The sequence below is a fragment of the Panthera leo genome, chromosome B1 (genome assembly GCF_018350215.1).
Source record: "Panthera leo isolate Ple1 chromosome B1, P.leo_Ple1_pat1.1, whole genome shotgun sequence".
Classification (NCBI taxonomy): Eukaryota; Metazoa; Chordata; class Mammalia; order Carnivora; family Felidae; genus Panthera; species Panthera leo.
Genome location: NC_056682.1, coordinates 73,443,219 through 73,469,850, shown reverse-complemented (window position 1 = coordinate 73,469,850; position 26,632 = coordinate 73,443,219).

Sequence of the window (26,632 nt, the reverse complement as noted above, 5' to 3'; positions counted from 1 at the left end):
CTACCCAAATTAGTTTATAGATGCAATATCATCTCAATCAAAATTTCAGCATGTTTTTCCTAGAAATACACAAGTTGGTTCTAAAGTGTATGTGGAAAATAAAAAAGGATGAGAAGCCAAGGCAAATTGGAGGATTCAGGATACCTCAGTTACTATAAAGATACGGTATTCAAGACTGGTATTGGCAAAAGTATAGGCACATAGTTGAATGTGGTGCAGTACAGTCTAGAAATATATCTACACATATATGATCAATAGGGAAAGGACAGTCTCTAACAACCGATGCCAAGAAAATTTGGCAGCCATATGCAAGAAAAAATGAACCTTGTCTACACCTCATATTATATATAAAATTAACATCAAACAAATCATAGAACTAATGTAAAACAAAAACTATAAAACTTCTAGACAAACATAAAGAAAATGTTTGTGACTTTGGATTAGGCAAATATTTTTTTAGATAGTATATAAAAAGGACAAACCATAAAAGGAAATATTGATAAACTGAACTTTATAGAAATTTAAAACTTCTTATTAAAAGACATGACTAAAAATGGAAAGAAAAAGTTTGCAAAAAACATACCTAAAAGAGGACTGATCCAGAATCTATAGGAAAAAAAACAAACAAAAAAACGCTCTCGTGAAAAAGAAATCAATCCAATATAAAAAAATTGGCAAAAGATTTAAACAGATTTATTAAGAAAGAAATATGAAAGGCCAAATATGCACATGAACAGGTGCAAAATACCACTAATCATAGTAAAATACAAATTGAAAACTAAGAGGTACCATGACACAGCTATTAGAATGGCTCAAAAAAAAAAAAACAAAAAAACCCCACCAGGTGCTGACAAGGAAGCAGAGTGAGCAACTGACAGGAATGCAAAATGTTACAGCTACTTTGAAAATAGCTCAGGGGCCCCTGGGTGGCTCAGTTGGTTGAGTATCTGACTCTTGATTTTGACTCAGGTCATGATCCCAGGGACTTGAGATGGAGCCTGGCATCAGGCTCTGCTCTGAGTGTGGAGACTGCTTAAGACTGTCTATCCCTCCCTCTGCCCCTCTCCCCCACTCACATTCTCTACCTCTCTCCCTCTCTCTCTATCTCTCTCTCTCTCTCTCAAAAAATAGCTTATTAAGTTTCCTATAAAATTAAACACACTTACCATATGATCCAGAAATCCTATACCTAGATATTTACTCAAAAGAAATGAAAAGGTATGTCTCCATATAAACCTGTATGTGAATGTTTTTATTGGCTTTATTCATAGTTGCCTAAATCTGGAAACAACTTAAGTGTTTATGAAGTAGTGAATGGTCACACAGATTGTAGCAACGTCCATACAATGGAATATACTCAGCCACAAAAACGTACGAGGTACTGAAAAATGCAACTGCATAAGTGAATCTTAAGAGCACTATGATAAATGTAAGAAGCAAGACACAAAAGGCTCCAGACTGTAGGATTCTGTAAATGATGTTCTGAGGAAAGACAAAGAAATTAGCAGTGATTGTTAGGAGTTGAAGGTGTTGAATACAAATGGGCTTAAGGGTAATGGAAAAACTTGGTATCTTGATTGTGATGTTGGTTATATGACTGAAGACAATTATCAAAATTCATAGAACTCTATACCCTAAAAAGGATAAAGTTTACTATATATAAATAGTACCTCAATGTTCAAGCAAAGAGAGAGAGAGGAAGAAAACTTTGAATTTGTTCTATATTCCTTCTCACATTTTTGGATGACACTTCCATCTTGAGGATTCGATCTTGCTTTGTCACCAAGGAAAAGTCGACTGGCCAAAGGGAATCTGTGGGTTGCCAGTACACCATATGTATTTGCCAGCCTAGACAGCAAGTCTTTGACAGGTTGGCCAAACTTTTTTAGTAGGAATGGTTTCACTGACACTGAAACTATCCAACCTCTTGGCAAGTTTGGAGTCCTGTGCACAGGCCTGAGAATAGCATGATCTGCACAGATGGAGGTAACTATCAGGAGGAGCTGTCCTTTGGCTACAGCAAGTAGGAGTGATGCCCCAGGACCCACGATTTGAGTGAATCTTGGGTGTGGATGGTAACCCAGCAGAAAAGCTGTTGCAGGGGGGAGTTGGATGACACATGGACCCCTGGTCTCCTGTATACACTTTATATAAAAGCCCCCATTCACAGAAATACTTAATAAGTGCCAGACCTTGTGCCTTATCTTAATTAATCCTCACAAGAACCCATTGAGATAGGTTCTAAGGTTTATGTCCATTTTACTTATGGGGAAACTGAGGCTCAGAGAGGTTGCATAAGTTGCCTGCAATCACACAGTTAATAACTGGTAGAGCCAGGATTTAAACATGGTTCTGTCTGCCTTTTGCTTCTAGGCAACAGGGGGGTTACTGCTCCCTCCCCTATTTCATACTAGGGTAGTATTTTTACCATGTTCTAAACCCTCCTCCTTATTTTAGCCTGAAGATGCCTTTGATATCCACCTTAATTTGATTTCACTTGAATAAAGTAGTTGGACATGGGGTTCAACAAGATATGTCTATCATATCTTCTTCCAGGATGGGACTGGGGCCTGGGCACAAATCCATGTTGGCAGGTTACCTGTGAGAGAATGTTTTTATGATTTCTTCACTCCCACCTCTCCTCTAAGAATAGCCCAGGTTCCATGGAGCCCAGAAGTGAGTTTGTACCCAGACTTCTATTTTTAAATAAATGACTTCCACTGTCCCCTCACATGTCTTCCACCTATTACTACTCCTTCACAGGAAAGCTCTGACCATTGACAGGTTTCTGCCTTTCTTTGTTTCTAGGGCTCGGGACCAAGGCCATGGTTGTGTATATCCTGCTGTGACCCTGGGAAGTCCAGGTTTACTCTGTCATGTAATACGGGTCCAGGCAGATTCTTCCAGCCAAGGAAAGCTAAAAGAAGCCACCTTAGTTGTCATGGTCACTTTTCACCTTCTCTTTTCTTGGGAATGAATCATGGTGTCATCTTAGAACTCATATTTTTTCTTTACTTCTCATTTGAAGGAAGACTTGTATATGTAAGTAATCCATTCCTTCTCTCCCCACCTCCTTAATGATTTCAAGAAGTATACCCAATAGAAAAGAGTAAAATGTTTCCAGAGTGCTCCTGTCCACTCCATTTTGGTCTGGGTGCCTCTGTGCCAGGCTCAACCCTATGGCTCCCTAGTGTATGACTGCCACAGGGTGCCCTTGTTTCTCAGGGTACCCCTGCCCTGCTCCAGTTTTGATCACCCACCTCAGTCCTTCTCACTAAATAGCTCGCTCTAGTATTCCCTTCAGCTCAGAAGTTCTTCAGTCCAAATCTGTCTTGCCTCATCTTCCCCCATTTCCTTTAGTGTCCCATTCTGGCAAGGTGACAATGAATAGCATTAAGATAAAACAATGAATTAATCTCTGCTAATGGCATATTTGGCTATCAGATCCCCTGCACTATTAATATATTTCTTCAACAGAATATATCACACATGATATATGCTGCTTTCCAGAGTGTCAGAATGATATCACCATGGTCATACAGATGGGTCAAAAACCTGACAAATAGGAATGGTCTTGGTTAAGGGAAAGCCACAGCTTGGGAGAATCTCTCGTTTTATAGCTGCTCTCTGATGGGAAGTTTCCATTCTTTCCTTACTCAAAGATAAGCCAAATTTTGCCAGGTTTTGATGCAACTGTAACCAGAGATATAAATACTGCAATGAAGGAATGCAGAAAATAAATAAGGCACTTAGGTAAAATATTTGACTTTCTATTCAGTTCCCAGAACCAAATAGATGCTCTGCTGGTCGCTGTGTTTTTATGCCTCCCTACAGTGGAAATGCTTCAATTCAGAACTATGATGTTGTACTTCTGCACTGAGCCAGTCAGCGTTGTCCCACTCCCCATACAGTATGTGATCAGGTTTGCTTCTTCCTTCCTCCACTTGATAGTACTTTCTTTCAAAGGCAGAACCAATCTCATTCATTTTTGAAAGAAGGTGGTAGAGTATAGTGGGTTCAATCCTAGGTTCTCATACCTGAGTGCCAGGTTCAGTCTTGCTTACCACTTCCTAGCTGTGTGACTGGGCAAGTTACCCAACCTCCTGTGTAAAATAAGGACACTGACAGGACCTACCATACTTGAGGAGTTGCGAGGATTAACGAGCTAGTTTAGGTGAGGGGCCTCAGAGATGTTTCTCAAAATGGTGCCATGTTAAAGCAACACATGTTGCCATAAAGCAACACATGTTAGCTTTATGATTATTGCCAGTAGGTGTACTATGGAATCCAGATATAGTCTCTTCCTGGTGCATCTCTTCCTAGTGCAAACCCAAACCTATCCTGAAGTCGCCTTTTTTTCTCTGCACTGTGTTATAAAAGTGGCTATAACTGGAAAAAATTATCATCCTTCAAAGCCTTTCCGTAGAGGTACGGAGATGTTTCTTAATAAAACATTCAGCTTTTTGTGAAAGCTGAATATAGGCAATAGTCATCTTAATTGAAACTCAATATAAATCCTCTGTAACTACAGGAAACTCCCAGTCTCCTCACATTCTAATGTAGGGGGTTAGATTTCTGTTGGTCATGTTAGTGGGAGGCCAGTCCATCCCAGGCATGGCTCTCAGAGAGTCTTCCCAGACTTTTACCACTGCCTGGGCAGGATGGACATGATGGGTGGGGAGAGGGGGTTCAGCATGACACCATGAGCAGTTACCAATCTAGTGTGTGTTGGAGGGGAGATAAAGGTGAGGGTTTTGTTTTGTTTTGTTTTGGAAAAGTTGCTTGGGATTCTGTCAACATGACTTTCATGCTCCTCATGGTCACCACCAACACTACACAAGAGATGAGAGCAAAATGCAGTCAAATCTAGGTCCCCATGCATGGTTCCCATAGATGGTTTTGCTTTTAAAGTTGATGGAAACTTAAGCTAAGAATTCTCCAGCCCATCCAGAACTGAAATCTAGTGTACTTGAGATTAAAAATCTTGTTCCAAAATAAATGGATTTTAATTTCTTTATCTTCTACTCTTCTTTCTTGCTCCCTCCTCCCCTCTTCTCCTCTTGTCTTCCTGCTCCTCTCACCTCTCTCCTTCTTATTTCCAGGAATGTAGAGAATTTTTAATCTTGTTTAATCAAAGAATGAGATAGCTTTGAAAGTTCTGCTTTGGTTGCTTTCATTTTGAGAAATAAAGTTTGGCATATATTCTCCCTTGTTCAGTGCACTTCTAAAATGCAGACATCCACCACCAAAGGGCATTGCATGACGGTGTATATGCACAGACATAGACATCACCATTGTGAAATAGCAGGTACCATGGAGAATAGAGCAATGAACCATTTCCTCATTTGGAAAGAAAATACCCAATAAAACCCAAGCAAAGAGCCCAAAATAGCTCTACTTCACTTTTAAGCACTCTTGCATGAAGCTACTTACCCGGGGCCAGGACAAATTGGTGCCAGGTGCCTTGTAAATATGCCAGTTTCATGGATTTTTCACTCTCTTTGTGGGAAGATGAGTTAATAACACATCCTTGCCTGGTGAATACTTGAATCTTATTTCTGAGGCTGTACCCAAATATGGCCAAATGTGGATAAATAAATCACACTGACAACTGGAAAAAAGGTCCAGGTGATATCAGTGACTGCCTCAACTGAAAAATACTGGTAAGTCACTGTGCTTAGGGGTGATATTTTGTTACAAAGAATATCAGAGTTGCATTATTAGACTGGTGGTTTTCAAGCTTATTATAGCAGAATTCTGATGAAATCTTACCTTGGAACCTTAAGATATAAAAGAGAAAGAGTAGAGCTGCCCTGGTTATACTGGGGCAAGGGGACCAGGGTGCTGCACGTGTGGCTTCTTCTTGGCCTCCACTAGAGCTCCCCCCACCGCCTGTACCTCCACTGAACCACGGAGCTCCTCAGTGTGAAAAGTATGGACTAATATACAGGTTATTAGTGAAGCCTGGATGATCAATTGAGATGCCAATATCACGCAGCTGGTGCTGCCACAACCTGCAGCCCTCCTGGCTCTCTCAGCTCCATGCTCTATGACACTTAGCAACCTAGCACCATTTGGACAGCACATGACCACCCTTCCTCAATAGGAAGCAAATGTTTAAACTATTTTGACCAAGAATGTAAAGCTATAGATTGAAATAACCTACTTAGGGTCAGCATAGCCCATCAGGACTTTCTCCTTTTCCTGTAGATTCAGTATTTTGGGCTCTGAAACCAAAAACATTCTATAACCAAGGTTTGGTTTGGGTCACATGCTGCCTGTGCTTACAACAGGAGAACCTGGATGGCCAGGCATCCTACCGTCCTGCTGTCCATGCTCTTCTTTCCTGCCATCACCTGGTGCTGCCTGGCTTTGTGGAATGGTGGGGTGGGTAAGCAGCACCGGAATGTGCTCCAGCCACAGAGGACATGAAGCCTGTCCCCCAGGGCCCTCAGCAGGGGCTAGTCCATGCTTATCTGGTCTCAGACAGTCAGTGGAGCTAACAAGGTGTGTGTGCCTAAGTAGCATGATTTTTCCCTCTAATTAAAGTAACACTTTATAAGGAACATTTATAAAATACAATAAGCATAAAGAAAGAGTCAAATTACCACTCAAAGAAGCATTTTAAGATGTATATCCTTTAGACTTTTTCCTTCCTTTCCTCCCTTCCTATTTGTTTTCCTATCTATTTCACCAAAATAGGATCATACCGTTGGTAACCACTTTATTTACCCCCTGTATCATGAACATCTTTTTGTGATACATAGTAATATATAATTGTTAATGGTTTAGAGATATTCCTTTGTGCTATAACTCATCCAACTAAATTTCTACTTCTACTTCTTAACATTTTTCTGCTTTTATAAATACCTTTTCTGCTTTTTTATTCATAAATCCTTGCATGTTTCTCTAGAATGAATTCCTAGAGGTGGAGTTGATGGTTATACAAGGTGAACATGTGAACAGGATCATCAAATTGCCTTCCAAAAGATTTCCCCAATTTTGTTCTAAAACCCTCTGTAATAAGTGCACAATTCCCTAGACCTTCATCAACTGGCCAATTCAGGTGAGACATTAGTGCCAAGGACACTCAGGCTGGCCAAGCAGAAATATCAGCAAGACGAAGCCGAGTTTAGTATAGCCGGGGAACCAGATATCGCATTCAAATGGCATTTTAGTTTTACTGAGCATTTCCTCAGATGTGCTATGTGTCAGTTTTCAAAAATTAACACAGAAAAAATAATTGAAACCCACAGCGCTTGTTTTGTTTATCCCCTGAAAGAACGTAAGTGGTGTGTGGACAGACCACAACCAAATTTGGCCCTGAGTCCCTGGGGAGGGCTTGCTGGTGCTGCAGAGCCTCTGTGTCATGGGTATGAAACACAGCATTCACTGCCCGATGCGGCAGGTACAGAAGGTGGGAGTAAGGGGCAGAAGTGCAGCCCTTCTCTTCTTTTCTTCCCAGAGGGAGGGATGGGGCTGGGAAGTGAGGAGAGCAGAGGCTGGACTGCCTGCTGGCTGGCCGGCCTCCTCTTGTCCTTACTTGGTGGCCTGAGCTAAGGTCGATGGACAGCAAGATGAGGGTGGCAGACCTCCTGTGTCCCTCCCTCTCCCTCCTAAATAGTTGTCCATCAAGGTATTGGGGGAAAAAAAAGAAAGAAATCCATATGGCACCATCCTTCCCACCCCTGCCTTCCATAGCTCTGTCTTTCCTGTCTCTTCCAGTCTGCTCCCTGCCTCTCCTCCCAACCTTGTGTGTGACGATTAAGTGAAGCAAAAGAATATGTGCTTTGTGGAGAAGGAATTGAACCCGGTGTGCAATGGGGAGGCCTCCAGAGTATGCTAAAGACCAAGTGAGATCAGACTCAAGGATTCCAGGCTCCCTGAGCTCAGCAGATCCTTTTGGCATCTTTGTTCAGGCAGAGCCCCACAGAGAAGACAGAGTCTGAGCTGGGACCTACAGAATGTTCCTTGGTCCCCTGAGGCCTGAATGTTCTATCCTGCAGTTGCCTCCTGCCTTTAGTTCCCTCTTCTGCAGACTTGCTGGTTTGCCCATGAGCTGGATCCCTCTCCTTTCATGACCTTCTCTTCTCTGACTCACCGACCCTTAGACTCTCCAGTCTGGCCTTGATCACGCCTGTTTTGTCCATGTTTAGACCCAGGTTGCCAACAGCAGCTGGAGCAAGCCACACAGCCCTGCACATAGATGGGCAGCAATCTACACCTCTTCATGTAGGTGGCCTCGGATCACAGCTGGGCACTTCGCACTCCCCAGCAGCCTTCTGGTTGCTATTATTTCCCACTCTCTGTGGAAGGATTTCCAAACTTTCTCCACTGTCCTTAAACATTTGTCACTTACTACCTTTTTTTTTTTTTTTTCCAACTCCTTGATGGACAACTATTTAGGAGGGAGAGGGAGGGACACAGGAAGTCTGCCGCCCTCACCTTGCCGTCCATCAACCTTAGCCCACCCTGGCTGACACATGCTTGTGTATTGACTGGCAATTGATCCCCTTTCCAACATTTCTCAAAGGGCTAAATAGAATTATCAGATAGGAAATCCACTGTTTTGAAGAGTTTCCCTAAACTGGGGTGGGGGAGATAATGTGACAAACTGGGGTGGGGGAGATAATGTGACAAAATACCAAAGGAGAGAGAAGTCCCTCAGAAAGGAAGAGAGCCAAGTGTAAATTCTTCAACTCCTCAGTCAAACTTCAGGCCTTGCTTGCCCATTTTGGGTCAAGTACTCCCAAGCAGACAGTACAGACAGTCCACTTTCCCCATCACCAGGCAGTGACAGAATTCCAGCTGGGTGCCCATAGGATGAATCTTCGTTGTTTCTTAGCTGATCCATTTTAGACTCAAGATGACTGTGGTCAGACTGAGTTTTCAACCGAGATTAAATTAACAATTTTTTCTGGGCTGTGTTCCCTGGAGCATGCTTCGATTCATGCTCACTGGCTAAGTTTTGGGGGGCTTTTAAGCTCTACCAACTTCTCTCAACTTTGGACATAGCACACAGCCACAGAAATGTATAAGGAAAATCCAATGTGTGGTAAAGAGCCAGCATTTGACTCCTTGAACAGAAAGTCTTTATATGTACAGGGACTTGGGGAGCACAGGTCTTTTTCCTGCTCCTCAGGGGATGACCAGCGGTAAGAGTTAGGCTCTGTCAGCATTGGTGGAAGGCCCATCTTAACCTTGCTGAAAGGGGCAGGGGACCAGGCTAATGGGTATCCTCTGTGAGTTTGAGAGGTGCACATGCATTCACTTAAAGGAAGGTGGGACCCTGCCAATTTGTTCGGATTTACTGCCAATTGGCAGTGGGACTGAATCCTCCCTGAGGAGAGCCAAAGAGAGCAGAAGGCCTGGCCGGGGGTTCTGGCCTGACGAGTGAGCAGTAGCTTTCATGTATGGAGTGTCTGAGCAAAAACGGGCCAGGACAGGCCTGGCCCCTCACGATTTACTTCATGGTTTTCTGCCAGAGACTATAATTCTTTCCAAGGGAAAATTTTGCATTTGTTTTTGGTATTTTTAATGTGCATATGTGCGTGTTTGCTCCTGGTGCTAATAGTATGTATTCATCAAAAGGAACTGGCACATACATTTCCCTTTTCTCACTTTGTGTGCTTGACCCTGTGACCCTGTGTTGTCCTGAAGCCTCTGCCACAAGATCTCTTCAGTCTCCCTCCCCTATGATGATTTCCTCTGGATGATCCCATGGGCATCTGAGATGATCCCATGTTTATTTCAACAGCCTGGGATGTTTTTCTCCTTCCTGGGAAAAGCTCTTTTGGTCCTAGTGAATTCAGAGGTGAAAGAATTCATAAGGATCAAGGAGCCTGCCTCAAACCTCCTCCTATTATAAGGTCCCACAAGGACTGGGGAAAAGGTTAGAACACCTCCCTTCAGTGTCCAGAGAGCGAGAGAGGCAGATTACCTTTTCCTGCCAAAGCCACATGGAGCCAGAGAGAACCACAAGGGTGCCTGCTATGGTAGAGGGTCAAATAGAAACAGTACCGCTAAAGGCTACCCTGGCACCTCCTACTTGCCTGCATTGGATCGCTTTTCCTCATAAGCATCTGGCAAAGTGGGATTATCAGTCCTGTTTGACAGATAAGGAAACCAAGCTTCAGGCAAGTTGGTCACTTTCCCAAAGCTACACATTAGTGCGTGGCAGAGAGTATGGCAGTGAGTCTTGTTTGGAGATGAGCGGTATCGTAAGGTTGCACCTGGCTACGTGGGAGACAAACACCTCCTGGAAACCCTGAAACATCCAGGCCTAGCCAGTCCTTAAGACTGATTTTGTCCAAAGCAGAAGAGTTCTTCATCTGATTTGAGGTACGCCACAAAGCTCTGCAGAGATGAAGAAGCTCAACACTGCAAAGATGAAATTCCATCATTACAGCCACTCTTTCGTTTAATGGTTTTTTCCAATTACGGTTAAAAGATCTTTGTGTATAGGGGCGCCTGGGTGGCTCAGTTGACTGTCCGACTTTGGCTGAGGTCATGATCTCGCGGTCCGTGAGTTCGAGCCCCGCACTGGGCTCTGTGCTGACAGCTCAGATCTCATAGTTTTTGAGTTCAAGCCCCCCATCAGGCTCTGTGCTGACAGCTCAGAGCCTGGAGCCTGCTTCGGATTCTGTGTCTCCCTCTCTCTCTGCCCCTCCCCTGCTCATGCTCTGTCTCTCTCTTTGTCAAAAATAAATAAACATTAAAAAAAAAATCTTTGTGTATATAATCCTTTGAACAGTCATTTACATCTAAGTATAAAACAATTTATGCAGTCTTATTCAATATAAAAGCTAATTAAGGGTTGATTTTCTTTCTTTCATGCATTTGTTCTTTTAATCAATATTAATGTGAGGGCAAGATAAATATTGTGTGGGTTGAAAGAGGAGTATAAGACCTGTACTCTGTCCTAAATGAGCTTGTAGTTTAAGTCAGTATAAGACAGCATACAGTAAGTACCATAAGAATAACACAAAGAGATTTTTAAAAGTGATTGAGAGCAGGAGCTGGGGGTAAACATCTAGGAATTTCAGCAGTATGCATGAGAGAGGCAACATGTGGGATGGGTGTTTTGAAGGCTGATCAGGATTACAAATCGAACTAATGGTGCTACAGGGGGAGGGGACAAGGTGGAGAGAGAAAAGTGGAAGGTGTTCACAGGTGAGGGAAAGCCATGAGCAAAGATGGAGGGGAGGGGAGGAAACCAACACATTTATTTGAGGAATTCAGATTGTTCAGTTTGACTTAAATATAGAGTGTGTGTAAAGGAGTAATGGGAGATAAAGATTAAAAAGGTACAGTTGATGCTTCAACAACATGGATTTAAACTGAGTGGATCAGCTTATACACTGATTTTTTTTCAATAAATGTAACAGAAAATTTTTTGGAATTCTGCACTAATTTGAAAAAATTCACAGATGAACCATGTAGCCTTTCTTAGAAATATCAAAAAAAAAAAAAAATTAGGAAAAAGCTAGGTATGTCACAAGTGCCTAAAATATATGTAGATACTAGTCTATTTTATCAAGTTTAAAGTTACCTAAACTATGCTCACAAACACAGAGCTTACCCGGCACCAGGTGCATTGGAGAGAAGTGTAAACAAACATAAAGATGAAGTATTGAGTCGTAACTGCATATGCTCCACGCGAGCAGTTCATCTCTCCAGGACATTGCGTACCACAGTAAAAAGGGATCTCTGACAGTTCTCATGCATTTTGCATCAGTTTAAGTGCAATACTGTAAACAATGAATAACACCACGGGACCTATATGAAGCGCCACTGGTGATCTGGAAGAAACAAAGAGAAACAAAGACAAATCATGACATTGCAAAAAAACAAAAAAACAGTGGAATTGTTTGATACACACCATAGATTGAAGTCTGCAGCTGTGGTGGCCCACCATTTCAAGATAAATGAATCCAGTAATAAGGACCACTATGGGGGGGAAAAAAAAGGAAATTTCATGAAGCTCTCGCTGCAACTTGAACTATGCCATCAGGAATGAAAGTCTTGCACTTTTTGTGAAAGACCTTTTTGTCTCATATTGAAAAGGCAGCTTTTATGTGGGTGCAGGATTGCTATAAGAAAGGCACACCCATGGACTCTAATATGATTTTTAGAAAGCAAAGTCATTACATGACAACTTAAAGCAAAAAGAAGATGGAGGATCAAATGCCAATAAAGGATGATTTAATCATTTGAGAGAGGGGTTTGGTTTAAAAAAATGTCAAGAGAACAGGGAAAGCAGGTTCTTCTGACCAAGAAGCAGGAGATGAATTCCCAGAAGCCCTTAAAAAATCAGTGAGGAGAAAGGATATCTGCCTAAACCGGTCTTTAATGCAGACAAAAGTACCCTATTCTGGAAAAAAATGACTCAAAGGTCATATATTAGTAAGGAAGAGAAGCGAACACCAGGATTTAAGGCAGGAAGGGACAGGCTAACTCTACTGTTTTGTACAAATGCAGTCAGGTTTGTGATCAGCACTGCCATTATCTACGAAAGTACTAACTCCTGAGCCTTGAAAGAGAAAAATAAACATTAGCTGCCAGTCTTTTGTTTGTACAGTAAGAAATCCTGGAGAGTAAGAACCCATTTTCTGGATTGGTTCCATTGATGCTTTGTCCCTGAAGTCAGGAAGTGTCTTGCCAGTAGGGGACTGCCTTTTAAAATTCTTTTGAAAGGTTAGAGAGGGAGGGAGCCAAAATATAAGAGACTCTTAAAAAACTGAGAACAAACTGAGAGTTGATGGGGTGTGGGAGGGTGGGGAGGGTGGGTGAGGGGTATTGAGGAGGGCACCTGTTAGGATGAGCACTGGGTGTTGTATGGAAACCAGTTTGACAATACATTTCATATAAAAAAATAAAATTCTTTTGATATTGGACAGTGCCCCTGGCCACCCAGAATACCATGAGTTTGGCACCAAAGATGTTGGAGTGGTCTACTTGCCTTCAAAGACAATGTCTCTAATTCAGCCTCTAGATTAGGGGGTCATAAGGACTTTTAAGGCTCATTGCACATGGTACTCTATGGAAAGGATTGTCAACGCTAGGGAAGAGAACCCTTATAGAATATCATGAAAGTCTGGAAGAACTACACCATTGAAGATGCCATCATTGTTACAGAAAAAATCCGTGAAAGCCATCAAGCCCAAAACAATAAATTCCTGCTGGAGAAAACTGTGTCCAGATGTTGTGCATGACTTCACAGCATTTACAGCAGAGCCAATCAAGGAAATCATGAAAGAGATTGTGGATATGGCAAAAAAAAAAAAAAAAAAAAAAAAAAAAAAAAAGGAGGAGGAGGAGGAGGGGGCAGAGGAGTGGAAGAGACAGAGGAGGAGGAAGAAGAGGAGGAGGAGGAAGGTGTGAAGGGTTTCAAGATATGGATCTTGTAGAAATTCAAGAGCTAATTGATTGTAGATTTCTGACCATGCTAGAGGAATTACCAGAGGATGAATTGATGGAGATGAGTGATTCTGAACCACAGCCAGACAATGAGGAGGAAGACATAGAAGAAGCAGTGCCAGAAAACAAATTGACATAGACAATCTGGCAGACAGGTTCTGATTATTCAAGACTGCTATTGACTTCTTTTAGGACATGATGTGGGCAGTGAAACTAAAGCAAACAGTGGGAGAAGGATTGGTACTGTATAGAAACATTTCTAGAGAAATGAAAAAGGAAAAAGGTCAGGTAGAAATTATGACGTATTTCTGTAAAGTTACATAAAGTGTGTTTGCCTCTCCTGCCTCCTCTTTCACCTCCTCCATCTCTGCCACCCTAGAAACAGCAAGACCAATCATCTTCTTCCTCCTTGTCACCCTATTCGACGTGAAGACAATAAGGATGAAGAAATTTATGGTGATCCACTTCCACTTAATAAATTGCAAATAATCATAATGACATACAATTAATAAACCTATCTGTTGTGTATGTGTGTGAGCATCTTCATGTAAAAACCTAAGAACTATATAGCAAAAATGTCATTATCATCATCACTTGAGTATTTGTCCTGTAGAACATTATGTACATGACTTGTATGGAAGTGGATAGTCTATCCTTACATAGGCATAAGCTGAGTGATATTTAATATAAAATTGACAATTACAGGGGTGAGAGAGATGTACTGTGTTTCAAAGAATTACATTGCCTCACAGTATATCTCTCTCACTCTTGTAATTGGAGAAACTGTGTATCAGCCTATCATCACAGGTAAGTGGTTTTTAAAATTAAATATAAAAGTGTTTCTAATTCTCCATTATAAATATGACTATAATACTGTATGCCATAAAAATTTTATAATGATTAATCCGTTAGTGTATTAGATAGGCTAGCATGAAGCAATCATATTGATTACACTGGCCTGCCATAAAGCAATCATAATACTGCTTCTTCATTATCAAAGCATAAACCATGATACCTATAAATATGAATTTCTTTGTCACATTATCTTTTCATTCTTGATATATAGTATAAACATAAAGGTATCATATAAGACAATACTGATGTAGGTACTAACAGATGATTCATCTTGTAAACAGATGACAAAAACTATGGTATTGATAAATGCAGTAGAGTACTGTAAATGTATTTTCTCTTTTTTAGGATTTTTTTTTTTTTTTGAGAGAGGGAGCAAGAGCACAAGCTGGGGAGAGGCAGAGGAAAAAGAGAGAGAGAGAGAGAGAGAGAGAGAGAGAGAGAATTGTAAGCAGGCTCCACACCCAGTGTGAAGCCTGACACTGGGGCTCAATCTCATGAACCGTTGAGATCATGACCTGAGCCAAAATCAAGAGTCGTGCGTTTAACCAACTGAGCCACCCAGGCGCTCCCTTTAGGATTTTCTTAATAACATTTTCTTTCCTCTAGCTTACTTTATGGTAAGAATACAGTAATAATACACATAACATACACAATATATGTTAATCAACTATTTATGTTATTGCTAAAACTTCCAGTCAATAGTAGGCTATTTATAATTGAGTTTTGGGGGAGTCAAAAATTACATGTAGGTTTCTGACTGCATGGTGCCCATGACCCCCATGTGGTTCAAGGGTCAACTGTATTTTGAGGTCTGTTTTTATTTTTTATTTTTATTTTTTTTAAGTTTCTTTATTTTGAGAGAGAGGGAAGGGGAGAGGGAGAGAGAGAGAGAGAACACATTGGGGAGGAGCAGAGGGAGAGAGAGAACCCCAAGCAGGCTCGACACCGCCAGCACAGAGCCTGATACAGGGCTGAAACTCATGAACCATGAGATCATGACCTGAGCTGAAATCAAGAGTTGGATCCTTAACCAGCTGAGCCACCCAAGTGCACCAAAGCTTGTTTTTAGAAAACATTCAGTGCCAGGCCAAGGAATATGATGTCTACCTGATAGGCAGTGGGAAGCCTTTGAAAGTTTGTGGACAGTGCCAGGACTCAAACTATGCTCAAGGAAGATTGATCTGGAGGTAACTATGGATTGGAGCCTCCTGAGGGGTATTTCTTGAAGTAATCAAGGCCTAAGCTAGGATGATAGTGGTAGGAACTGAAAAGAGAGAACAGATGCATGAGATGGGCTTTGGCTTGGTATGTGAAGGAGAGGGCAATGTTAAAGGTAGCTGAAGCATCAAGTCTGGGTAAGTGGGAGAGTGTGGAAGAGAAAGATGAAGCCCAGGAGAAAGAACTGGCTAAAGGTAGGAATCTGAGATGTGCCATTTAGACACACTGGCTGGAGGTAGCAGCTGGCCCTCCAGGCCCAGCAGGTTCTCACGGGCTGAATGAGCATAACAGGGCACTGGTTGGGAGCACCAGGGAGAGAAGCATGGTCATGGAAGGTAGAAGGGTCCAAAGTTTTACTTCATTCTGTAATACTTTCGTTCTTTGATGGGCCCTCTTCTAGGTGCTGGGATTCAGGATGAACAAGGACAAGTCACTGCTTTCATGGAGCTTTCTCTTTTTATAAGGCAATTAATTAGGCCAAATACTTAGGCAGAGCCCTAAACCATAGCTTTCCTTCAGTACTTATCATTCTCAATGGGGGAAAATTCAGCATCTGTTGCATCTCAGTCTGAAGGAAGGACTTCTAGCTCTTCAAGCAATTCTGGACTCTTCCCAGTCAACACCCCTGGCACCTGCCCAACCGCTTACAGCCATCCATCCCCCTGCAGAAGTAACTATTAGTCTCAGTTCTGCCATTGTAGATTTGTTCTGTTTGGTTTTGAACTTTAATATACATGCAATCACACATTTTGGGGGCTTATTATGTTTCAATATTGTGTTGTCGAATGGAGTAGTAGGTTCTTTTTTTTATTCTTAGGCATTTCACTGCACAAATACTCCACATTCCATTTATCCTTTCCACTACTGGTGGGCATCTGGGTTGTTTTCAGTTTGGGGCTATTAAGAACAGATCTGTTGTGAACATTTGCATCCATGATATTTTAAGGACAAATACACTCATTTCTCTTTGGTGTTTACCTAGGAGTGGAATCACTGGGTATTTATTAACTATTTATTAATCATCAACTATGTATCAGGGTTTGTGCTGGGTGCTTGATATTAAATGTGAGCAAAACAAACATGGTTCCTGCTCTCATTAATTTTACCAACCAGTGGGAGAAGCTGACATAAATAGTCGTGCTCAATGATAGAGGGAATAAGTACTCTGAAAAAAGGGAAGATGTAAGATGAACTTTAAACTTTGCTAGCACCCAGAGGACAGCATGTGATCTCTAGGGAGAACCACATGACACTGAGCATCAACACACTCCCTAGAAGCCAGTGACTGGTGACCCACTGTTGTCTAGACCAGTCTATGGCTAGACTAGAGGTGGGTTTTGAGTAGGGCTTGGGTGGAAGGAAGTGAGGCAGGCGTTCAGCGTGGCTGCCTGAGGGCTCTGCAGGCCCGGTCCTCAGGCCTAGGGTACGTTTCTGGCCTTGATCTATGGTTCTGGAGGTGGCTGGGATAATTGAGAGCTTATGCCCCGCTCCCCAAAGACTGGTTTTAGCACATATGCAACCTGCATTTTAATATTATTCCTTCTGACTGGAAGCATTTGGAAATGGTCCTTGCCCCTGGTTTTAAAAGGTGGCATTATTTTATGAACATTTAGACATTGATTAATAAAATTCCGAACCCATTAACTAATGGGGGAAATGCCAAACTTTTTTGTGTATCCAAGAGTGTAATTGTAATAAAAACTATCCCAAAAGGTAAGTTAAATTATACACAGCCTTTGCGTTTTTTCTCTCCTGATGGCCCCACCAGATGTTTTAAAATGCAGGACACAGGCCTTTTTTCAGTTTTCTCCAGGGAAAGAAGAGAGAAAACTTGGCTCACATCTACTAACTTTCAGGAGGGGCGGGGGGGGGGGGGGGGAAGAGCTATGGCGGTAGAAGTCTGTTGGGAATCCCCACGCTGTTGGTTCATACATAAATGGGGAGGCAAAGGGAGAAAACCGTTGGTTTTTTACCCACTTTTTCTTACCTACTCCCACCCGGCGTTCCCAGAGCACCATCAGGAATTCTGCCCGGAAATGTGTGGCTTTCCCCTCCGCGTGCGCGGAAGTGGCGGCGGCGGCCATCTTGCTTCTTCCTCAGCGAGAGGCTGGGGCGGGCTCCTGGCAGGGGCTCAGCTTGAGGGTGTTCCCCCTCAAGGGGACGCCAGCCAGGGAGGGCGCCCCGCCAGGGAGGGGGTGTAGCGTGGTCAGTGAAGTGTGGTAGTCACCACTCCCAAGCCGCCTTCCCAGGCTCTAAATTTCTTTTGTAAATGGAGATCTTGATTTCTCTGCCTTCCCTCAACCACCATCCAAGTTACCTAAGTCTGAAAGAAAATAAAACCGTCCCCTCCTCCCCCCAACCCTCCCACAAAAACCCTGAGGGACAGGATATGTCAAATCCTTCTGGGCCCTGCGGGCTCATCCTCTGTTTTGCCACGATGAGCTATGGCAATGTTTACAACGGCTCCTCTCGCCTCGGTTCCAAGCCGGCTGCCACAGAGCAGCCAAGCCTTCCTTTCCACGGCTTCCTGGTCTTCAACTGCGGAAAAAGTTGTTCTAGAGGATTTCCCTGACCCTTAAAATCTCCTTAAGATGAGTGTTTGCAAGAGGAGCCTGGGTAGCTCAGTACGTTAAGCCTCAGATGGGTCAGGTCTTGATCTCAAGGTCAGGATTCTACTGACAGCTCAGAGCCTGGAGCCCGCTTGGGATTCTGTGTCTCCCTCTCTCTCTGCCCCTCCCCACTTGTGCTCTGTCTCTGTCTCTCAAAAATAAATGTAATAAAAAAATTTTTTTTTTTTTAAAAGAGTGTTGACAAGAAACATTACCTGCTGTCTTTGACTGGAACTGCATGTCACGACAGGCCTTCTCCGACCCTCTGCGGACGGCGACACTGCCCCAAAGTGGAAGCTGGTTTCATGGAGGACCACTGGCCCCAGAGAGTGTCCCCTGGGTCCCTCACAGCTGGCGGAGTGCGGACAGCCTCCCCACAGGAGGAGCACATGGACCAATGTTAATTCCTCAGTGTTTACCTTTCCTTTGGGCAGCGTTCCCTATTCTGACTGTCCATTTGGGAAGCTTAAAACAATCATTAAAACTGCATAAATACCAACAGCAGGTGATGGACCTGGAGATGGCTGGGAGGATGAACTGGCTTAATTCAGTCGGTTGGTGTTTCTGTGCCACTGCCATTTTTTTCTTCTCTTCTCTTCTCTTCTCTTCTCTTCTCTTCTCTTCTCTTTTTCTTTCTTTTTTTTTTTTTTTTTTTTTTTTTTTTTAGTAGGGAAGGATAGTTTTCTAAAAGTAACACCCCTCCTCTACATGCTAGGAAATACCCAACAGGGAGTTCTGGATAGGGGCAGGGGATCTGGCAGAGAAGAGGAGATAAAGACAATCGGAAGAGGCTGTGGTGAGACAGGGCAATGAAGAGGAAGAAGAAAATTAGACTCTAGTTGAGGCTCTGCTGCTAATTTTATGACCTTGGGAGAACTCTTTAATCCCTCTGAATTTGGGAAAAGTGAAGAAACAATATAGCATATACCTTAAGCAGGTGGGCTCTAAGGCCAAACTCTGGATTCATCTCTAGTCTACTATTTATTAGCTGTGTGAGCTTGAGCAAGTAACTTATCCTCTCTGAGCTGCCGTTTCCTCACCATTTAAATGGGAATATTAGAGTTGTCATGAGATTTAAACAAAATAATGTATATAAAGCACTTAGCAAAGTACTTGCTTGGCACATATTAAATGTTGAATATATTAGCTATTGGGTAGGCTCCAGGGTAGGCTAATGGAATGCACACAGACAATATTTTTATCTTTATCTCATATATCTCATAGCTCATATACTTTTATATTTGTTTTACATGCTCAATGTCTTTAATATATAATGACTCTTTGTGGGAATCCTAACATCTTGCCTTATTTGTTTTAAAGTATTGTGGGTATATGTGTTAGAGGTAAGGGAAATAAACCAGATAGTGATACACTATTGTTTCCTACACAAACAAAATAATTTATTGTAGATGTTAGGATTGGACACTTATTACATATTTTAAGATTGTTATTCTCCTTCTTTATCCTTCTATTTTTATTCTAGATTTTTGTCTCAATAGAGCCTAGTTGTTGCTGTATTAATAATCCAGAATTTTAGCTTAACACAACACAAGTTTATTTTTCATAGCCATGATATGTCCTATGTGAATTGGCAGAGGTTTGCTGCACATCAGTCTCTCAGAAACCCAAGATGAGGCTTCATTTTGATGTGTTTCCATGTTCACCACTGTTGGGGGAAGGAATGGGCCAAATTATGCACTGGTTCTTAAGCTTCCACTGATGTAATGCCAGGGCAGTTCTCTGAAGCTGAACTACTTTAGTAAGTTCTTGAATCTTCCTTCTCTAAATAATGATTTTTTTTTTTTTTTTACAATTTTACACTCATCCTTTTCTTGAATTGGGTTTTAAAGAAAGTATGGTAAATAATAGGCTAATGGTAATTTTTTTGCAATCATTAAACCAGGGCCCTTTTTACTCTTACAAGGAATTTTGGCACTGTGAGAGAAAGAAGTATTTTATTTTCTTAAAGTTTCTCCCTCTTCATTCACTTTTGACATATTGTTTTCCCAAATTCCTGCTTTGCTGAAATCCTTAAGGAAAGAAAAATGTCTGAAGATTCACACTCTGTCATCATCACCTACTACAAAAACCTGAGTACAGTTGGCATGTGATCATCTCCCACATTCAACCCAAGCTATCAGTGTGTGGTACCTGGGCAAGTGAGATGCTTTCAGGGGTCTGACCTACCTCTTCATTTCATGTCCATAGTCAGAATGGCTATGGAGTGGGTCACCATGATGGGAGAAATGGACATTAGCAAAGCACATTGGCCATTCACTCAGCAAACATTAAATGAGCACCTACTATGTGCTGAGCACAAGGCCAGTTCTTCTAAGTCACCAAAGTGATTCAGCTGGACTGTGATCTTGGCAAGAGAAGAAAGCAAGTATGGGTTTCCCCAGAGGTCAGTCTGATACACTGTGACCATATGACCTCTCTGCCCTTGTATTTCATTGCTCACTGATACACACTTTTTACTCAGGAAGACTCATCTCAGGGGATCCTAGAAGGACCCCAAACCCACCATTCTCACTGTTGCTATCCAACTCTCCATTACTCTCCTCCTCCACCAATACTGATAACCCCTCTTCTTTGTCAATCCAGATACTGCCTATCTTTGGAAGTCAGCTGAAAACCTACGTATTTTCTCAGCTCTCAGCTCCCAACACTCACCCCCCTCCTTATCTACAGAAACCCTATTGAACATGCCATCTCTGCTACCTGTTAGGGCAACTATCTAATATGCTTTATTACTTAACCATTTTTTGTGGGAGGGGGTTCCAATATCTTTATATCAGTTTTCTTTAATAAAAGGATCTTGTTTCTTCTTGAATTGATGTATAAAAAGTGACTATCCCATAGAAGGTATTCAATGGTTAGTTCCTGTACAATGTCTAGTTTTTCAATAATAGATACTTGATAAGTATACATCGAACAGAAGTAAACTTGACCTTGTTCTTTTTTCTTTTTCAAAGAAGGTGGAAAGGGAAGCTGTGGCTGCCTTTATTCCTATGGCTTTGCCTCCTTGCTTTCTAGTTTGGGCACTTGAGAATTTTCAAGGTAGTTTAGGCAGTTGTAGACCAAGATGAATACAAGTCAGAGGATGATAACCACTATTTTGTTTAAACGATGACATCTGGGATGTCAGGTCATTGGTTCTTTCAGTGCCATCATCGTTTTCAGGCACTTTGGTGGGACTCAGATCACAGTTCCCTTCTTTTAACCACTAAGATGTGGAGAGAATAAGATGGAAAAGATGAATTATATAAAATTATATAAGAGGAATTTGATTTCTTCACTAAAACCTGTTATAAGATGTGCATGGCTTTCACAAGTGAAAAAAGTCTTCGGTTAAGTCAAAAAACTACACAAAGGGTTTGAAGTGACATCTATGGAGGGAGTCTTCTTGGTCTTGAACAATTAATTTTGCATCTCATTCTTAGTTCCTGGTTCTGAGTGGTCCCCTCTTAACCTTCCATACATGAGGATTTACTGGTGTCCTGATCTCATAAGTTAACTTTCTTCCTTTCGTTTTCTTTTGGGCTCTAATGTTTAATGGAGTTAGGCTGCAGGAACATAATTTGTCCCTGTCTAACATGCAGTGTTATGTCTGAGCCTTTTGAGTGAGCAGAATAAATTAGTGTCTTGTTTTATTAATAGTACAAGTTCAGAAGAGTAGGTTTATTTAAAGTGAGAGATAAGTTGCATCATAAGGGAAAAGACTGAATGAAAATGCCACTTGTTGAAAGAAGTTTCTTCATTTTCTGCCACTCTCCCACTGGGCCAAGCTTTCCTCCTTCCCGGGATCTATCTGCAGGCAGTTGTCAATATCCTAAGCAAGAAACCTGATCATATTTTCAACTCTATTATATGCCTTCCTCCTCATTTCTATAGTCCTTAGGGGCAGTGGAGAAAATGATCATTCTTCATTCATTATTTCGGGGAAGATTATGATCTTTTCTTCTCAGAAAAGAGTCCCCATCTCCTGCTCAGCAATTCCTCCAACTTTCCTGCCAAAGTTATCTTATGCTCCCCCCTCACTCAATTCATTCACCTCCCCCCACCCAGAGGCCTTAGGGAGACTTCCAGTGGTTCTGCAAACGAGGCCTGAGGGTCTCACCTTCTATTCTGAACCCTTTTCCTCTTATTCCTGCACAGTCTCCTCTGCTCTGAGTCTGATTTCCCTGAAAGCACACCTAGTCTCATAGTGTTCCAGCCACTCTTGCCTTCTTCCCACACTTCCAGAAACCTTCCATCTCTTTATGAGGCTTTTCCTAACTGCTTGGGAGCAGAATGTCTCTCTCTCCTGGAAAGTCATCAAAGTGGCTTCTCTACAGCTCATTACTTCTTACCTAATAAGAATGATAATGGTAATGATAACAGCAATAGCTAACACTTAAATAGCACTTATGTGCCCATCACAGCCCTAAACTAATCGTTTTACGTACACTAACTGATACAATTCTGGCAACAATCTTTTGAGGTGGATTGATTGTTAATTCTATGTGCCAACTTGGCTGGGCAAGGATGCCCAGATACGTGGTCAAACATCACCCTGGATGTTTTTGTGAGGGTATTTTTGATGAAATGAACATTTAAATCAGTGGACTTTGAATAAAACAGATTGCCCTCCATAATGTGGAGGGGGACCTCATCCAATGAGTTGAAGGCCTGAACAGAACAAAAGTCTGACCTCCTCTAAGCAAGAAAGAATTCTGCCTGCAGACGGTCTTCTGATATGATCAGCAACACCAGCTCTTTCATGCGTACCCTGCTGGCCCACTCTGCAAATTTTGGACTTGCTAGCCTCCATGAGGCTAAGGAACTGCATGAATCAGTTCCTTAGAATCTCTTTCTATATATAGAAATAGGATTTATACATATCTTACTAGTTCTGTTTCTCTGGTGAACCCTGACTGATACCAGTCTGTATTTTAATGAGTATCCTATTTTACAGATGAGACAACTGGGACACAGAGAAGTTAGGTAACTTACCCAAATCATCAGTACTAGTATGTGATACAATTGAGATTCTGTCCGACTTGGGTATATACTCTCTGCCATGAGATTAAATACATGCCATTTATGTTGCATTCAAAGTTGTTTTGTTTATCAGTCTTTATATGTCTATTATTTTTTGCTGGATTATTTGTTTTCAGTTGTCAGTTTTGAGTAGACTGAATCTGCCCATCTGATGAATGTGCCATGTAGAGTCCCAGTCTGGACTTTTGAAAGAGTTTAGGCAAGTTGCATGAATGGTGCTTGCTGTCCAGACAGATAGTGATTCAGTTTGTGTGCTTCTTGACCATTTTCCTTTTTATCTGATCATCATCTCAAAACAACAAAGGAAGATCCCATAACTTCACTATCGGCCAAAATTTTAGGCAGCGTTTTAGGAACTACCTTTTGCATTCCTTAAGCACATATTTCAGAATAAAAGCTATTCAGCATTTTAAGAGACTTGGATCTTTAGAGGTTTAAATGTATATGATAGCTTTCTGTAGATTGTAAAATGTAGCACTAACAGGTGTCAAAACCATCATCGCTATTCTGAGGCAAATAGAACAGAGGTGTACCTCTTAGTCTGAGGAGACCTCATGCTGTGGAAACAGTGTCTCCTTGGCCCTGCGACAGAGTCTCACCTCTGTGGGGTGGAAGTGTAGGAGCCGGTTTCCTAATGTAAGGTTCGCGCTTGCGTTTCCTCACGCATTATCTCCGTGGAATTGTGTTTCGCATAAGCCCCCAAGGAACGCATTTTGTTTCTCAAAAGCACTGAGTCTGTGACTTCAAAAGCTCTGTTGGCACCTTTGTTCTTGGAGCAGTTTTCATTTTCCACTGGCACCATGTGGTTGTTTCCACAGGCATTTTTCTTTTATTTTCTGAGGTACCAGGAGGCGGGACCAGCAGGGTAGAATGTGTGCCCGGTAGCAGACCTTTCTGTCTGTCTCAGTGTCTGTCTGTCTGTCTCTCTCACACATACACATACACATACACAGAGTCGTCTTTAAGCAGTTCACCAAAGCACCATTTCCAGCCTGTCAGGCTATCAGGCACCGGAGTGTTTAAAGTTTTAATAGGCTTAGAGGTGACTGCGGAGTCTACCAACATCTGCGTTCATTGGTAATTTATGACTGCCTCTTATTTAGTTGGTTTAGTAAATTGTACCTAAGAGTATTCTTTGAGACTTGGCAGTCTGGGGTACAGTTTCACGATTCAGCTGTGTTTTTGCCAACTCTTTGGCCCCCTGTCCCCCACCACTTTCTTTTGGATGACATTCTCAAATACTTAATTTGGAGCTTTGGTCTGGAACACACTTTATCAGACACCTTTTGAGTGCCAAGAGACCCCTTATACGTTCTGTTAAGGCTAACTTTCCACATGCTAACACATTTATTTCTACATCATTTTTAAAGTCACCACATGTCCAAATAGCAGAAGGACCACTTGGTTCTTGCGGCCTCACTTCTCTCCCCAACCCCCCCCCCCCCCCCCCGCCTTCTCTGGATTTCAGTTGAGGGGAAATTCCTCTCTAAGCAGAGAGGTGAGGGTGACGGTGCCTAACCAAACCATAAAATTGTCTATTGCAAAAGACGTTTAAAAGAGCTTACTTTGTTATGAGGTATGTGAGGACATGTTTTGGCCTTACGTGTATGCTTGCTCTAACCATGCCCAAAAGATGAAATCAAGGCTATTATGGGTATAATTTATTTCTCTCTCAAGTCTGTCATCATGCGTGTAGATTTGGGATACTGTGTTTTCCCACTTTCAGGGGTAAGGTTTATATCTGGCAAATACAGATTTAAGGCCATCTATGAAATGTCCCTGAGGCAATTTGTTTACAATTTCACAGAATTGGATTTTCTAGCTGAATCTGTGACTAACTTACTACTCCCTTTTCCTTTCAGTAAGCATTATGGAGAACTCAACTTTCCAGGACTCAACTCCCAATTGTGTTGTTGCCTCCCAATAAGAGAAGGTGTAATTTGTCTGCATCATGATTAATATTCTGTAATCATATAATCTGCTAGGCCAGTGTGATCTTAAGACAAAATTTGCAATGAACTAGATCCTCCACTCATACTATTAATCTTCTTTTAAGGTCTGAGCAGGGATTAGTGGTTAAAATAAATCTTTTAACGTTCTTTTCTTTATGAGTGGAGAATAATTTAACCACCTTAACCCTTTGTGGTAGGGGAATGGGAATTTAGGTTTAAGTATGAAATACAAACTTCCATCCATGTTTCCTTCAGGATTCATGTCTTCTCCATCCCATTATACTTGTGAGCCAACTGAGAAGTGTCTGAGGCCACATGAACACTTCCCTCTAAAACCCACCTACGCTCTGTGTTGCTGCCTCTCGCTCTTGTCTCCTGGTGCCAAGATGCCTGATCTGAATATAGTTTGTGCATACTGGTAGCCAAGACATGGGCACTGTGTATCTACAATATTTGATTCATTTTGAATCTGATTATTTTTCTCTTATGCATCCCTCCTGCATAGCAGGAGCAGAGAATTTGTCATAAGACTATGACAAAGGACACTCAAAGATGCTTGAATAAGAAATAAATGAAATAAGCACATTTTCCTTCTACTCAGTGGCCCCCAAGCCCCAAGCCCATAGAGAATCTTCTGCCACCACATGCTTATATATCACCTTGAAGGATACAAGGTACCAGGGTCAGCCTCCCTGCCTGGTATAGCCCCTCCCTTCCAACCATAGGCCTTCCAGGGCAAGGGCAAGCAAGAGGGAAGCTGACTTCAGTGGTATATTTTTGTGGCTGTAGCTAGTGCAAACATGTACTTATTTTGTTAGAAGTGCTCATAAGCCTCTTATTTTGCTAAAAAGTAAGGAAGTGCTTGAAGATTAATGGAGATATACCAAGAGGACAGAGGAGCCAGCTTGAAAGGGCTCCTACTGATTGACAAGGGTGAATTTAATCATAATCATGAATAATGACAGTAATGGATTATAACACTTTGGGTAAAATAAAAATCTATGAGTCAGGGGCTCTTAGGTGGCTCAGTTGGTTAAGCTGCCAACTCTTGATATTGGTTCAGGTTATGATCCCACTGTTTGTGGGATTGAGTCCCATGTCAGTCTTGGTACTGACAGCACAGAGCGTGCTTGGGATTCTCTCTCTCTCTCTCTCTCTCTCTCTGCCCCTCCCCCAGTGTCTCTCTCTCTCCAGAAAGATAAACACTTTTTTAAAAAACTCTACAAGTTCAGGGGCGCCTGGGTGGCTCATTCAGTTAAGTGTCCGACTTCGGCTCAGGTCACGATCTCATGGTTCGTGGGTTCGAGCCCCGCGTCGGGCTCTGTGCTGACAGCTCAGAGCCTGGAGCCTGCTTCGGATTCTGTGTCTCCCTCTCTCTCTTCCCCTCCCCTGCTCACACTCTATCTCTCTCTCAAAAAATAAACGTTAAAAGAAATTAAAAAAAAGAACTTTAAAACTCTACAAGTTCATACTGACAGAAGTAAACATAATAAATAAGGGAAAATACATACTAATAATTATAGAACCCAAACAATC